Below are 14363 nucleotides of genomic sequence, written 5' to 3'. Positions count from 1 at the left end.
CTCACTATGACTCTATAGGGATATTATGGTTTAGAGAGGTTAGGTAACTAGCCCAAGGCCAGGGAGTATGAGCACTGGAATTTTCATCAAGGCCTGTCTGATTCCATATCTAATGATCCTAACCATTACACAATACTATCCCCTTGAGGCCCATCCTATAACTTGAAGACAATTATATCAAACTCTCTCCATTCAAAAAACACAGACATACATAAGATGGTTTGGGTTGGGTGATGATTTATTACAGGGCAAAGACTAGACAATAATTATGCTGTGTAGTTGGTAACTGCTACCTAAATACCATGTTTATCTTCATCCCAGTGATGGGATGATGGGGTGCCACCATTGGTTAAGGTAAATGATGGTCTGTTAATGGGCCGAGACATTTTCAAATAAATATACCTGAGCCAGGTGAGATTCAGACATTTGGGAAGACAAGTCCTTGTCAACCCCTTATTGCTCCTGATTTTCTTGTAAAGAGGTATAATTATTCTCAAGCTCAGCTTCTGACACCAAACTTTGGTTTTCAATGACTCTCATCAAATTCCTCTGATTAGAGGTTTGTTACTCTTCTCAGTCCTCCCAATTGTGCTTGGCTTGCTGCCACACAACCTGCCATTATCACCACCAGGATTTAAATAGTACCTCTTTAGACGTACTAAGCATGAAACTCATATTTATAAGTGAAAGATATAATTGGCTTTTACAATGACCACCAGCTTTGTATTCTTCTCACAAATACAGAGATTGTCCCACCAAACTTTTCCAAATAACAGGTTGGGTATCTTGACCCAGTTCAACAAACATTAATTGAGGACTACGGGGCCATTCACTATGCTAGGTGCTGGGGGTAGAAAGATAAATGAGCTTTATGCCCAGGAGTTGTCTGATGATAGAGATCATTACACATGACACTGTGTCAGCAGAACAGTCTTAAAGATGAGACAGAGGGTCAGGAGTGCTCTGCCAGCACAAGGAAGTGGCATTTACAGCAACTTGTAGGTTCAGGGCTTCTTAGCAGAATCTTTGCAGCACACAGTTAAAATAGCAACCACACTTTACCATAGAGCAGTGCATTCATCAATAGCTGGAAAAATGACACCTGTAATCAAAAATGATCATGAAAGAAAAGACAGTCTTCACAGATGCTATAACTTTGTATTTCACACCTACATACTTGGGTGGTGATTCTTCTCTATCAGCTTCATGGGTGTCCCCTTTCAGGCTGACAGTATGTTCTGGCAAAACAGAGGACTCTCAAAGAATAAATTCAGAGAACCCTTACTTCCACTAACCCTCTGCAGCCTTATTTCACAACATGAGACCCATTTAAATGTCTTACAGTACACACTCAGAGATAGAAAATTTAAATGTAAGCCCTCTTGAAAGTACGAGTGGAAAAAAAAAAATCTAGAACGAGGGCCTATCCCATGGTGGGCACTATGCTAAATACTTTTGTGTAATCATTCATTTAATCCCCACAGTAGTATGAGCTAAGCAGCAGCATTCTCCCCCTTGACAGTTGAGGAAACTAAAACAGAGGATCAAAGGGGTGGAGAAACTTCAAGTCAGCCTAAGTCAGGATGCAAATCCAAGACTCTTCATCTTCGGAGGAATCAGGTCCAGGTGGCATGAGTAAAAAAGGGGTAAAAATGACTGATGTCCAAAAATTTCCTAAGGATAAAAGGAAGAAGTAGATCTAAGGGGGAACACTGAAGAAAAGAGAAGGATGGGAGAGGAAAGGGGTCAATAAAATTCTATCTTTTGGGGGGATTCTGGTGAGAAAGAACCCTCCCCATATCCTATTAGGGCCTTCCTGACACAAAGATACACACCCCAACCCCGATACAGACACCACACAAACTTTGAAGAGGTTTGAAATCCAACTTAATTTTCCACCTGAGCAATTCCAAGACCAGTGCACATTAGACTTATACTAGGCAAAGGCCCAACTTTCCCTACTCATTCAGCAGGCACATTTGGGACACTAAATTGCAGGAAGCGATTATCTTTATCATTTCCATCAAAGGAATTATCTTTAAAAGCTGGTCTTATTGTGAACAATTACTGAAGCAGCTGCCAAGCATGGACCTTCTGCCAAATCCTAGTCCACAAAGCAGGTTTCCATGATGTGAGGACAATGGTTCTGGGAACCTATGGTAGTCACTCTATAAGCATATTTATATATTCCTCAAGGCCCCTCATCACCCTGTCCAGGAACTAATAGACTTTTCACACAAAGCAAAAGCTTTCAACATATTCTGGAAACTGAACTCTACAACTGACATTCTAGTCTATACTCTTCGACTGATTAGCATGTGACCTTTAGAAACACATTCTAAAATTCCACTGTGCGTGAAAGGAGAACTATATGATTTCCAAAGTTTCTCCTACTTTAAATGTGAGTCTAAGAGATGTCATTTTAAGTAACACATCAGCATATATCCACATAGGGTGCAAGGCACTGTATCATGTGGTGAGGGACACAAAAACAGGTAAACCATGCCCCATGTCCCCACAGAGTCACTTTGTCTTAGAGCTGTTAGGAATACTGAAATTATAAAATTATTACTGTGATTTCAACAGTTCAACCATTACCTCTTTATATCATAATCTTTATAGAAAAATAAGATATGGAGTGTGTATATTTGTGGCGTTTACAATCCTATCTACCTCACATATGGTTGCAGGATTAAACCTAAAAATATGTGAAAAATGCCTAGAACACAGTAAACATTAACTAATAACAATAACTACTATATGTTGAGGCTTTTCTATATGCCAGATATTTGTAGCACATTATCTTGTCCTAAGTTACCTAATGCTCATGACAGTCTTAGAGATGTGTATTCCCATGCCCATTTTATGGATGAGAAACATAAGGCTTAGAAAAGTAAGTAGTTTGCAAAGGTTATGCCAAACAATAATTTAAATTCATCCCTGACTTCAGACTCATACATTTAACCAGTTCATTATTTATCCTCTCTGGTCACTCTTCCTTCATGCAGCTGGCCATGTTCTACACGTCTAACGCCATGGTCTCTGCTTTTAAATTCAGTTTTGCATCAGAATTTCTAAACTACTTACCTAGTGATCTAGTGTTAGTAATGGTAGAGGCTCCCAGCTCTAAACCTTTCCAGTTCCCTTTCATTTATTTATTTTTTTGAGTATAATTGGCATACAATGTGTATCGGCTTCAGGTGTACAACATAGTGATTCCACCAGTTTATACATTATGTGTAGCTACCATCTGTCCCCATACATCATTATTACAATATCATTAACTACATTCCTTATGTTGTGCCTTTTATTCCCGTAACTTATTCTATAACCGGAAGCCTGCATCTCCCACTCCCCTTAGCTCATTTTGCCCAACCCCCACACCCCTCCCCTCTGGCAACCATCTGTTCATTCTCTGTGTTTATAGGTCTGATTCTGCTTTTTGTTTATTCATTTGGTTTCTTGCTGTTGTTTTTAGATTCCTAAACGTGAAACCTGAAGCCATAAAAACTCCGAGAAGAGAACAGAGACAGTAATTTCTCTGATACCATCCATCGCACTAGTTTTCTAGATAAGTCTCCTAAGGCAAGGGAAACAAAACCAAAAATAAACTATTAGGACTACATCATAACAGAAAGCCTTTGTGCAGCAAGGAAACTCTCCTGTTTCTTTTTAAGAATATCTGTGACATCACTTGCTCCATTCTGTGGACTGTCTCACTTTTTCTTACTGTATTAGGGAACATGCTCAAGAGGCACAAGAATTTTGAAATAGTTCTATTAGCATCTCCACTCATCATCACCATCATCATCAACAACTGGTTGAAGAGCAGTTGTCTTTCTATGGCAGTTAGCACACATTGCTTGTACCATTGTTTGCAAAACACCTCTCCCTCTGGTATATTCTCAGTATTGATCGCCTTCCTGTCTCCTCACACGCATTTAAAATTTATATTTATGTCCCAAGTCCACTGCCACCCACTTTTGTCTGTGCTTGTACCCAGCTAAACAAGGTCCCTTCTGCCTGGTTGTCCCTCTTGGCAGATTTTCCATTCCTTGCTGGTCTAAGAAGATTCTGTCATAGTCATTCTCGTTTATTGCCACACCAAACCAGTGCCAAAATGTTCATTCCAGCCTTTACTACTGCAGGGTTAGAAGAGTGGCATCTTTACCCTTTCCTGTGTCAACCTCAATTCCATCTTTCACATAGATCCTGTCAGTCCTATCCGCCCACCCCCCTGCCTATAAATAAATTCTAGGCTGTTGACATGCTTATCAGAAAGTTTTAAAGTAGGACTTATAAATGAGTTTCAAGGGCTCTGGAAGCCTCCTGAGCCTGGAAAAATGCTACTTGTACTTGGGTATGTGCACTTTTCTAATGAGAGCATTTATGGTTTCATGGGATCATAGAGGAATCCATAAACAAACAAAAATCTGAAATCTAAGATGTAGATATAAATAGAACCAGAGAATGTTGAACCTAGAAAGGATTTTAAAGAGCATCTAGTTTGTTGCTCCATTATGAAGTCCATGGGCAGTTGGAATTGTGTGGTGATAGCAATGGATGTACTTAGCTATTTCAAATATTTCAAGTGCAATGGGAATTATATCTTTATCTGCAAAACAGAAAGACTGTAATATAATGGACATTTCTATTACTTTGTTTTGTACTAGGCATTTTCCATCTTTATTACATTTAATCTTTGAATAGTATATGTTTCCATCCATGTTTTTTGGATGATAAAACTGAGGCTTTAAAGAAACACTAATGTTGCCCATGGCCAAACATATCAGAGAGCCAGGATTTGAACCCAAATGGTCTGACTCTAAAGTGTGTGCAGCTGATGGCTGTGGAGTGAGGGAATCCTGCTTGCTTCATGCTCTGGTTGTCAGTTATATGTATTTGGATTAATAAAAATAGAAAAATACTACTTAACAAATGTATCTTGCTCGGGTTTTGTTTTCCCTTAAACCAATGGTTCTCAAATGTGGATGATTTTGCCTCATGGGGGACATTTGACAGTGCCTGGAGACATTTTTGGTTCTTAGAACTGGGGATGCTATTAGCATTGAGTAGGTGAGGCCGGCAACACCGTGAAACATCCTACAGTGGCAAGACAAGCTCTCCCAACAATGAATTATCTGGCCCTAAAGGTCAGTAGTACCAGTGTTGAGAAATCCTGCTCTAAACGTGGTTTATAGGTTAATGGGAATACCAAAAAGCATTCTTTGTGGTGAAAATGTTGATAGCCATCAATCTTATTCCACCACGGTACAGTAAACACTCTAATTTTTAATTGAATACACGAACTCCTATATTTAGGGAAGAAAACCATTTTCTTCCCTCTCAGCTTCACTTTATTTTCTCTGTTATTATCCCCTGTGTCCTCTAACCCAGTGCTTCTCAAACTTCAATGTGCAATAGAATTACCTGGAGGGCTTTAAAAACACAGATTCTTAGATACCAACTCCAGAGTTTCTGATTCATTAGATCTGAGATGAGGACTGAGAGGCCACTGTTCTAACAAACTCCCTGTTGATGCTGGTGCTGCTGGTCAATGGACTGCACTCAAGGAATGAGGCAGTTCACTCTGCCCCTCTGGAAGCTTCCCCCATTCTCCTTAAGAGAACACTCTACTTCTATATGGGGCCACAGCTCCTTGACCCTGCCACTCTTATAACCTGGTTTTCATTCTGCTTGTTGGAAAGAGGAAGGGGCCACAGACTCTTTCTTCATCCATCCAGCACATTCACAAGACTGGCAACAACTTTTCAGTAACTTTTAAGACCTCATAAGGGGAGTTGAAATCTCTTAATGTCACATTTTTTTTAATGCAGAAAAATAGGATATCTCTTCCCCCATTCCCCCTTAAAATCCTTTTTTTATATTTTCCTTTTTTCTTTTGGAGTTTGGAAGAATGAAAACATTTAAAAATCAAATCTTTTCCCTACTCCAGTCACGTTTTCTAAAACAAGCAGTGCACAACATTTAAACATCTACATTGTGTGTGTGGGTGTGTGTGTGGATGTGGGTGTGGGTGTGTGTAGGTATAGTCCCCATTCCTTAAAAAGGAAAAAAAAATCATAACCTCTTCTTCCAGTTTATTTGCATTTAACTCTTATCTATTTTCCCTTTCTCTATAATCAGAACTTTCTAGTTTCTTGTCTCTGAGAGGGACTCTAGAAGTCTTCTGGCTTTCTTCTATTTTCTTTGTACTACTTAGTCCTACTGGAGGTTATATATCTTCTACACTTGTATATAATTTAATTATTATTCAATGCTTCCTTTGAATTTCTTCCATTCATCTCCCCATTTTAATTCCTGTCTCTGAATGTTTTGTTCACTTCAGATGCAATGAACTTCCCATATCTATCTCTATCCCCTTCTTCCTTTAGGTTTCCCCTAGATGGTCTCCCCAACTTCTCATTTTTTCTTCTCCATAGACTTTGCACATCATGCCTTTGGTAAGGGAAATCTTCCTGTTTTCCTTCCTCAGCTACCTTCTCCCTGATAATTTATTGCTATACGTATGTTCTAGACTGATAGTTTTATGTAAACATAGGGTTGTTATGAGGATTAAAACAATAAATAGAAAGCTCTTAGCTCTCAACAAAATGTTATTAATATTATTCTCCCTAGATACCATATTTATTTCCCTATCAAGTTCCACTTCCTTTTCTCCTTTTCCATCATGAAGCCTCCTCAGTCTTCCTCGGCCTTCCCTGCCTTCATCTGAGGAGATAGTCTTTGCTAGGAAATGTCACTTCCTTTTCCTTTCCAGGCCCCAGAATAGGCCCAAGTCCATTGTTTCCCTTTATTAAAACAAGCTCTTGGGAAGTTTGTATAAATATGCATCTCTTGCCACATATATTGAATGAAATTCATCTTTTACCTCAGACATGGATATTGGGTTCTTTTCCTAATGGAAATACCACAATATTTCCTTACCCATGTTTTATTTCACATGTATCCAAAAGAAGTCTTTCACTGTGACTGGAACTAAAAATATATCACAAACACACTGTGGTATATTGAATGATTTATTCACCTGTTTTGTTGATGCCTCCCTATATTCTTACCATTTGGTAGCACACTCCCATACTGAGGTTAATCTTAGCTGTGTGACTTTTGGCCAATAAGTTAGTAGAAACTGTGATACAAGCAGAGAATTTCAAAATGCTTGAGCACTGGAAATTTGTTCTCCTCTTTGGAATTCTGTGACTATTATGAGAACAAGCCCAGGCAAGTCTTCCAGAAGATGAAGGGTCACAGAGTTAACTTAACCTCTGATGGAAAACACCACTAACACCCTAGCCATCCTACTGTTGCTGTCATTAACCAGACAAACCCGGCCAACCCATCAACTAGCCACAGACTCTGAATTAGTCTAGCCGGAATGAGCCAAAGCCAGCTCAGACTAGAAGTGCTTAGCTGAGGCCCCACCAAATTTCCTACCCTCAGAATTGAGAGCTAAATAAATGGTTGCTGGTTTGAGCCATGAAATTTTAAAGTGGTTCTGTATGTAGCAAAAGCTAACTATTATACACAATGTTAGCCATTTGACACTGTTCTTATTCATACTGCTTTATTCCAGAAAGAACAAAGAGTCCTTCTTTGGTATACTCTGTGAAATCATCATATATTCTCAACAATTCTGGCCCATTTTCTTTTGACCAAGTCTAATGAGTTTTTTTTTTTTTTTCAAAATAAAAATCTTCATTGAATTAAAACATCTGATAATTGTTTTTTTTAATTTAGATAAAAGAATAAGTCCTTGAAAAACACAACTGACTCAATAAGAAATAGCAAACACACTGACTGCTTTATCTATTGAACAAATTGTATTGGCAATTAAAAAAACTTCTCCAAAAGAAAACGTTAGGCCTAAATGGCTTCACTAATGAGTTATTTCGAATATTTAAGAAAGAAATAATACCAGTCTTAAACAGGAAAGACTTCTCAACTTGTTTTAAAAGGCAAGCATAAACTTGAAAACTATAACATTATACAAATATAAGAAAAAAACTACAGGCCAATATCTTATAAACAAAAAATTTTATATAAAATACTAGGACACTGAATTCAAGAACATATTTAAAAGAATAACATATCACAACAAGTTGGATTTATACCAGGAATACAAAGTTGGTTTAATACTAAAAATCAATACCATTTATAACATTAGCAGAATAAAAGGGAAAACTTATGATCAACTCATAGAAGCAGATAAAATCTAATAAAATTCAATGTCCATGTTTTAAACTTTAAGCAAGGTAGAAATAGAAAAGAACTTCTCACTGATATAAGGTAACTACTGGGAGTAACAAAATAAAACAACTTCACAAAAATCAGCCTTAATTGTGAAATGGTAAAAGATTTTCTGCTCACATTAAACAAGAAAAAAAAATGGCTGCTAGCACCACTTCTCTTCAGCATTACTCTATACGGGACCTAGCCAGAGCAATAAAGGAAGAAAAGGTAGCAAGTTTTAAAACTTAAAAAGTCAGGAGGTGCCTGGGTGGCTTAGTTGGTTAAGCATCTGCCTTTGGCTCAGGTCATGATCCTGGGGTCCTGGAATCAAGCCCCAGGTCAAGCTTCCCACTCAGCAAGGAGTCTGCTTCTCTCTCCCTATGCCCCTCCCTCTGCTCATTCTAACAAACAAATTAAATCTTTAAAAAAAAAAAAAAAGTGGGGTACCTGGGTGGCACAGTGGTTGAGCCTCCGACTCTTGGTTTCTGCTCACGTCATGATCTATGGGTTTTGAGATGGAGCCCTGCATTGGGGCTCCCCACTCAGCATGGAGTCTGCTTGAGACTCTCTCTGCCCCTCCCCCTGTCCCTGTGTTCTCTCTCTTTCTCTCTCTAAATTAAATCTTTAAAAAAAAACTTAAAAAGTAATGAACATGGGCGCCTGGGTGGCTCAGTTGTTAAGCATCTGTCTTCAGCTCAGGTCATGATCCCAGGGTCCTGGGATCAAGCCCCTCATCAGGCTCCCTGCTCAGCGAGAAGCCTGCTTCTCCCTCTCTCACTACCCCTGGTTGTGTTCTGGCTCTCGCTATCTCTCTGTCAGATAAATAAATAAAATCTTAAAAAAAAAAAAGGTAATGAACAAAACCTTCATTATTTATGAATGACACAATTATTTACACAAAAGATACAATAAAATCTGACACAGTACTAGAACTAAGTGAATTTAGCAATTTAGTTGGATAACAGGGCCAATCAATATATAAATATCTATTTCTATATACCCAGCAACAAGTATTTGAAAAATAATTTTTAAAGGCCATTTATAATAACACCAAAAAATAAATAAAGATGAACCATATCATGGATTAGAAGACTCAATATTTTAAGGATATCAGTTCTCCCTAAATTGATCTCTAGGTTCAATGCAATTCCAGTCAAAATCCCAGCTTTTTTAATAGAAACTGACAGGCAGAGTCTAAAATGTGTGTGGAAATTCAAAGACCTAAGAAGAGCAAAGGCAACTGATGAAGCACTAAGTTAAAGGATGTATATTACAAAATTCAAGACTAATTATGGGGCTACAATAATCAAAACAATGTAGGATTTGTAGAGGATAGGCAAAGATTCCAGGAGAACAGGAGAAAGTGTCCAGATTTAGACCCATCCATCCATAATCATCCAATTTAAGGCAAATTACTGCTGCAATGAAATAGAATCTGCAAAATAAATGATGATTAATTAAGGTTATTTGTTTAAAAAAAAACCTGAATGTTAAACAGTATCCCACATGATAAGCAAAAAAACAAATCAGATGAGTCATAGACCTAAATGTGAAAGACCAAAAATAACTCATCTCAAAGATAACATACAAAAATATCTTCATGACCTTGGCATAGGCAAAGATTTCTCAAATAGGATACTAACCATGAAAAGTACTAACCTGAAGGAAAATGCTGATAAATTGAACTGCAATAAAATTAAGATTTTTTTTTTATTTCAAAATATAGAAAATGAAAATGCAAGGTGTAGCAGAAGAAAGGATTTGCAATACATATATAAGATAGGACTTGTATCCAATATATAAAGTATTCATATGATACGAAAAGACAGACAACTATAAAAATAGACAAGACTCATAAAAGTATTTCACAAAAGATGTGTGAATTCCCATTATGCAGATGAAAAAGAGATCAACTTAATTACTTCTCAGCAAAGTGCAAACTAACACTAGTGAACTACCCTACACACCCACAAGAGTGACTAAAATGAAAGGGACAGACAATACTGAGTGTTACTAAGAATGTAGAGCAATTGAAATTCTCATACAATGCTGGTAGAAATGTAAATTGGTACACTTTAGTAAACTTACTGAGAGCATTACTTATGACCCATTATTCCATTCCTAAATCTAAAACCAAAATAAATGCTTACATTGTTCACCAAAAGACATACATCAATGTTCATGAAACATTCTTTGTAATAGCCTAAAGACAGAAATAACCCAAAATTATTCAACATGGAAAAATAATTTGCAATGAATTCACAAAATGGACTACTACACAGCAATGAATAACAATGACTGTGGTTACCCACAATAATGTAGATGAATCACAGATATAATGTAAAATGAAAGAGACCAGACACAAAAGAATACACGACTCACACATAACATCCAAAACAGATAAAACTCATCTTTGGAGACGTAGGTCAAATCCTAGCTACATTTGACGGTAGGTAATAACTAGGAGGAAAAACAAAGCTTCTAGAGTGCTGGGAATGTTCTCTTTCCTATTCTACGTGGTGGTTACAAGCTTGTGTTTACTTTGTAAAAGGTCAGAGAGCTGACTGGGCATTTTTCTGTATTTGTGCTGTGCTTTAATAAAGAAATTAAAAAAAAATAGATATATATATATATAAACAGGAAACAAAAAATTAAAAGGGCTTTATTTATTGTTTTCTAGTCCGCTCTTCTCTTTCCTACCTACTGACCTTTGTTTCTTATCTTCCCTCTTCCTTTAGGTCTATTTGTTGTTGTTGTTTTTCTTATAAATCTTTTAAATACCCAAATGGATATTTTAGGGACATACCAGACACAACTATATTCTCTCCCCTCTTGCCATTGATAGAACTTTTTCACTTTTTCTATGTAGAACACAGAATAAGAAGTCACAAGCTTAAATGACAATGAAAGAAATATTTTTTTAATCCCGGACGTTATTGCATACTTGACCAAACTTTTAATATTGTAGGATCATAACTATAAGTCTGTGTGTTTGTCGTCCCATTTGACCATAAATTCCTTCAGATAAGGAGACAGATCTAAGTAATCTTTTTGATCCTGCTCATACCTTGGTCTTTGCTACATAGTAGGAACTCAAATTGTTATTGACCTGAAAAATCAAATAATCCATTTTGAAGTCTTTCAGAGTAGCCAGAGGACCAGAATTGAAAGAGACTGAGATATCCTATTTCTAAGCCAAAGAACTAGATTATATGACCTCTTGAGAACCCTTCTTTTTCCCAGAGTCTATGATTGAATGACTTACTGATAACTTTTATAGCCTTCCTTAATTACTCATTGTACCAGTTGGTATACCACTGAGAGTTACCTTTTTCTTATTCTTTTTGTTATATTCCTTTTATAAAAAAAAAAATTCATTTGATTTGGGTTTTTTTTTTTTTTTTTGGTCCTTTCCGAATTATTGCTACCTGAGCTAAAGGATTAAAATGTACAATTTTTCATTTCAAACTTACGTGATTCCTATGTTTGAAGTTGATAGTTCTGAATTTTATATCAGTGATCCAGATTTATTTCCAGATACAAAATTAAAACCTTAATACATTTTGCTTACATAACAGGAATTCATTTATCTTATACCTGTTTTTTTTTTTTTCTTGCTCCACACAATAGCTAGTGCTTAGTTTGTGGTATCACATGTTAGAACAGCAGAAATTATTAATTATGAAACAGATTAACCTGATCCACCAGGATATGATCATGAACTTGAGTGGGGAAGTCTCTTGTCAGAGGAAAAAAAAAAGTTTTAAATGAAAGCAAAGGAAGATAGCAATTGGAAAGTGGCTATGTCTCTCTAGGTAGCTGATAAATATTAATTACATTTTCTTCCTTTTTATGTCCAAAGCAACACTAATGACCTTCCAAAAATAGTTGTTTGCTATTAAGTAGACAGACTTTGAATGTAGCTAAACTCTCTTGATCACTTTTAATGCTTCATCCTTACTGAAATTCAGGGTATACACAAATGTTGTTCCTTAAAACGTATTGAAGTAACTGTAAAACTTAATGTCCCAGTGATTTTGCTTCTGTATACTAAGAAATAAATGCAATCTATGTATTTATAGAACAATTATATTCAAAAGCTTAATTGCATTTTATCAAAATATGAACTAAAAATTATTATGCACCACTTCTGTACTTTGATTTTCTTTATGTTGACAAAAATTAAATTAAATGAAATCTTATCATTCAAACTATTTCAAAGTTAAAGAAATACCTTTGACCTCAAGTTTATTGCAGGCTTCATTTCTCATTACAACACAGATATGTACTTTCCTTTCACTCATTTCCTTTTAAAAAGATTTATTTATTTATTTGAGAGAGAAACTGGGGGAGGAGGGGCAGAGAGAGGTGGAGAAAGAGAACCAGACTCCCCACTAAGCAAGGAGGCTGATGAGGGGCTCGATCCTACGACCCTGAGATCATGACCTGAGCCAAAATCAAGAGTTCGATACTCACCTGAATAAGCTACCCAGATGCCCCTCACTTACTTTCTTATTAGAGATATAAAATGCTCACTCTCTTTCTCCTTTTCTCATTTCTAAGCCAAGGAGGCAGATTTCCATCTCCTACTGATTGAGGACAACCAATTTACCAAGTCTCCTTTCTCACCCCCTGGGGCAAAAGGAATTGTAAGATCACTTATTATTTAACCTTGAATCCAATTCTAACTCTAAGATTGTGACATTCAGGTAGATGAGAACTAATTCAGCAAATGTAACAATGACTGGTGGCAGACCAACTAGCATTTCTCCTAACGGAGTTCTCTTGTGGTATTACAGCAAGGGTTAGAGAGAAAGAATAGTTATTCTTGATGCAGCTGCACGTAGGTGGGGAATTGACGAAGCCATCCTTGAGCATAAGCTAAGCAGGCAGCTGACTGTTGTGGTTTGAAGGGTTCAAAGTGACTTCCTCAATTTCTCCCAAAGCACCTATAATTCCCAAAGGATTCACTATTTGGGGTTAAAATGCAAATGTTATGTAGGAAGTATAACAGTTCTGATCAACTAGTTTTCTGAACTAAATTATCCAACAAGATATGGGTTGAACAAAGATAGGTAATAATTTGGAGGCAGGAAAAGGGGCAGAGATAAGATGTTCGGAAAGAAGGACAGAAGGATCTGCCTAAACAAGGACAGGTTGAAGGAAATCACAAAGTATAGTTAAGGGAAAGATAGGAAACTGAGTAAAGCTGATTTTAAAAGCAGTAAAAGATAGGTCTGAAAAATGACATAATATTGAATGTTCACTGAAGGAGCAAAACGCAAATTTTCAGAGAAATCACCAAAAACTTGTTTAGTGAGTCTAAAGGTCCATCAGCCACACGGAGGATATAGCAGGGTCCAGGCAGTAGACATGAGGAGAGGATTTTGTGAGGAGGCTCTTTTTAGAGAGAGCTGGCCATATGCTGGGAGAGGTGGGGTGCAGACCCCTCACTACAGTCCTAGTGAAAAGAGCTCCAATAGGAGCACTCAGAGAGGGTCTTACATGTCTCCAAAAGGCAGGGGTATTTGGCATTTGATTTTGCATGGAAATTCTTAGGTCCAAGACGGCCCTGCTGGCTGCTTTGGTAGCAGAGAAAGAGAAATAACATCTTCATTGAGATCAGCTTATCATACCAAACTTTTTAAAGGCAAAGATATGTTTTCCTGAGAAGAGAAGAGAAATAGCCTGAAGCCACTTCTGATCCTTCCCTAGAAGACCTCTGGAAAAACAGAAAAAAAAAAAAAAGAAAATGAGAGCAGTATGGGGAGAAGCAGCTGGAGAAAAATATATTGCCCTCATCACTAGACATAAACTCAAATATTCTCAGTGAGAATATTTGAAAGAGTACACAAGAAACAAGTCAGGTTAGACATCTTTCAGGTGGGAGGTGGAAAGTAATACCAGCATGTAAGGCCTGCTCTTCTCCCGTCAGTCAGGAGGGATAAAAAAACAACCTTTACTGCAAAGCAGGGGAATAAAGGGAGGAGAAGGGACTCTTGGTTTTCTGTAATAGATGCTTTCTTAGCTTAGATTCTACAAGTGGACTGATTAGCAATACAAGGATGCTTTTAGTATGCTTATATCTGATGTAAAATTTCTAAATGGAGTAT

This window comes from Leptonychotes weddellii, chromosome 4 (genome assembly GCF_054177405.1).
Source record: "Leptonychotes weddellii isolate Sample4059 chromosome 4, ASM5417740v2, whole genome shotgun sequence".
NCBI classification, from domain to species: Eukaryota; Metazoa; Chordata; class Mammalia; order Carnivora; family Phocidae; genus Leptonychotes; species Leptonychotes weddellii.
Note: the sequence above shows the minus strand (reverse complement) of the source record.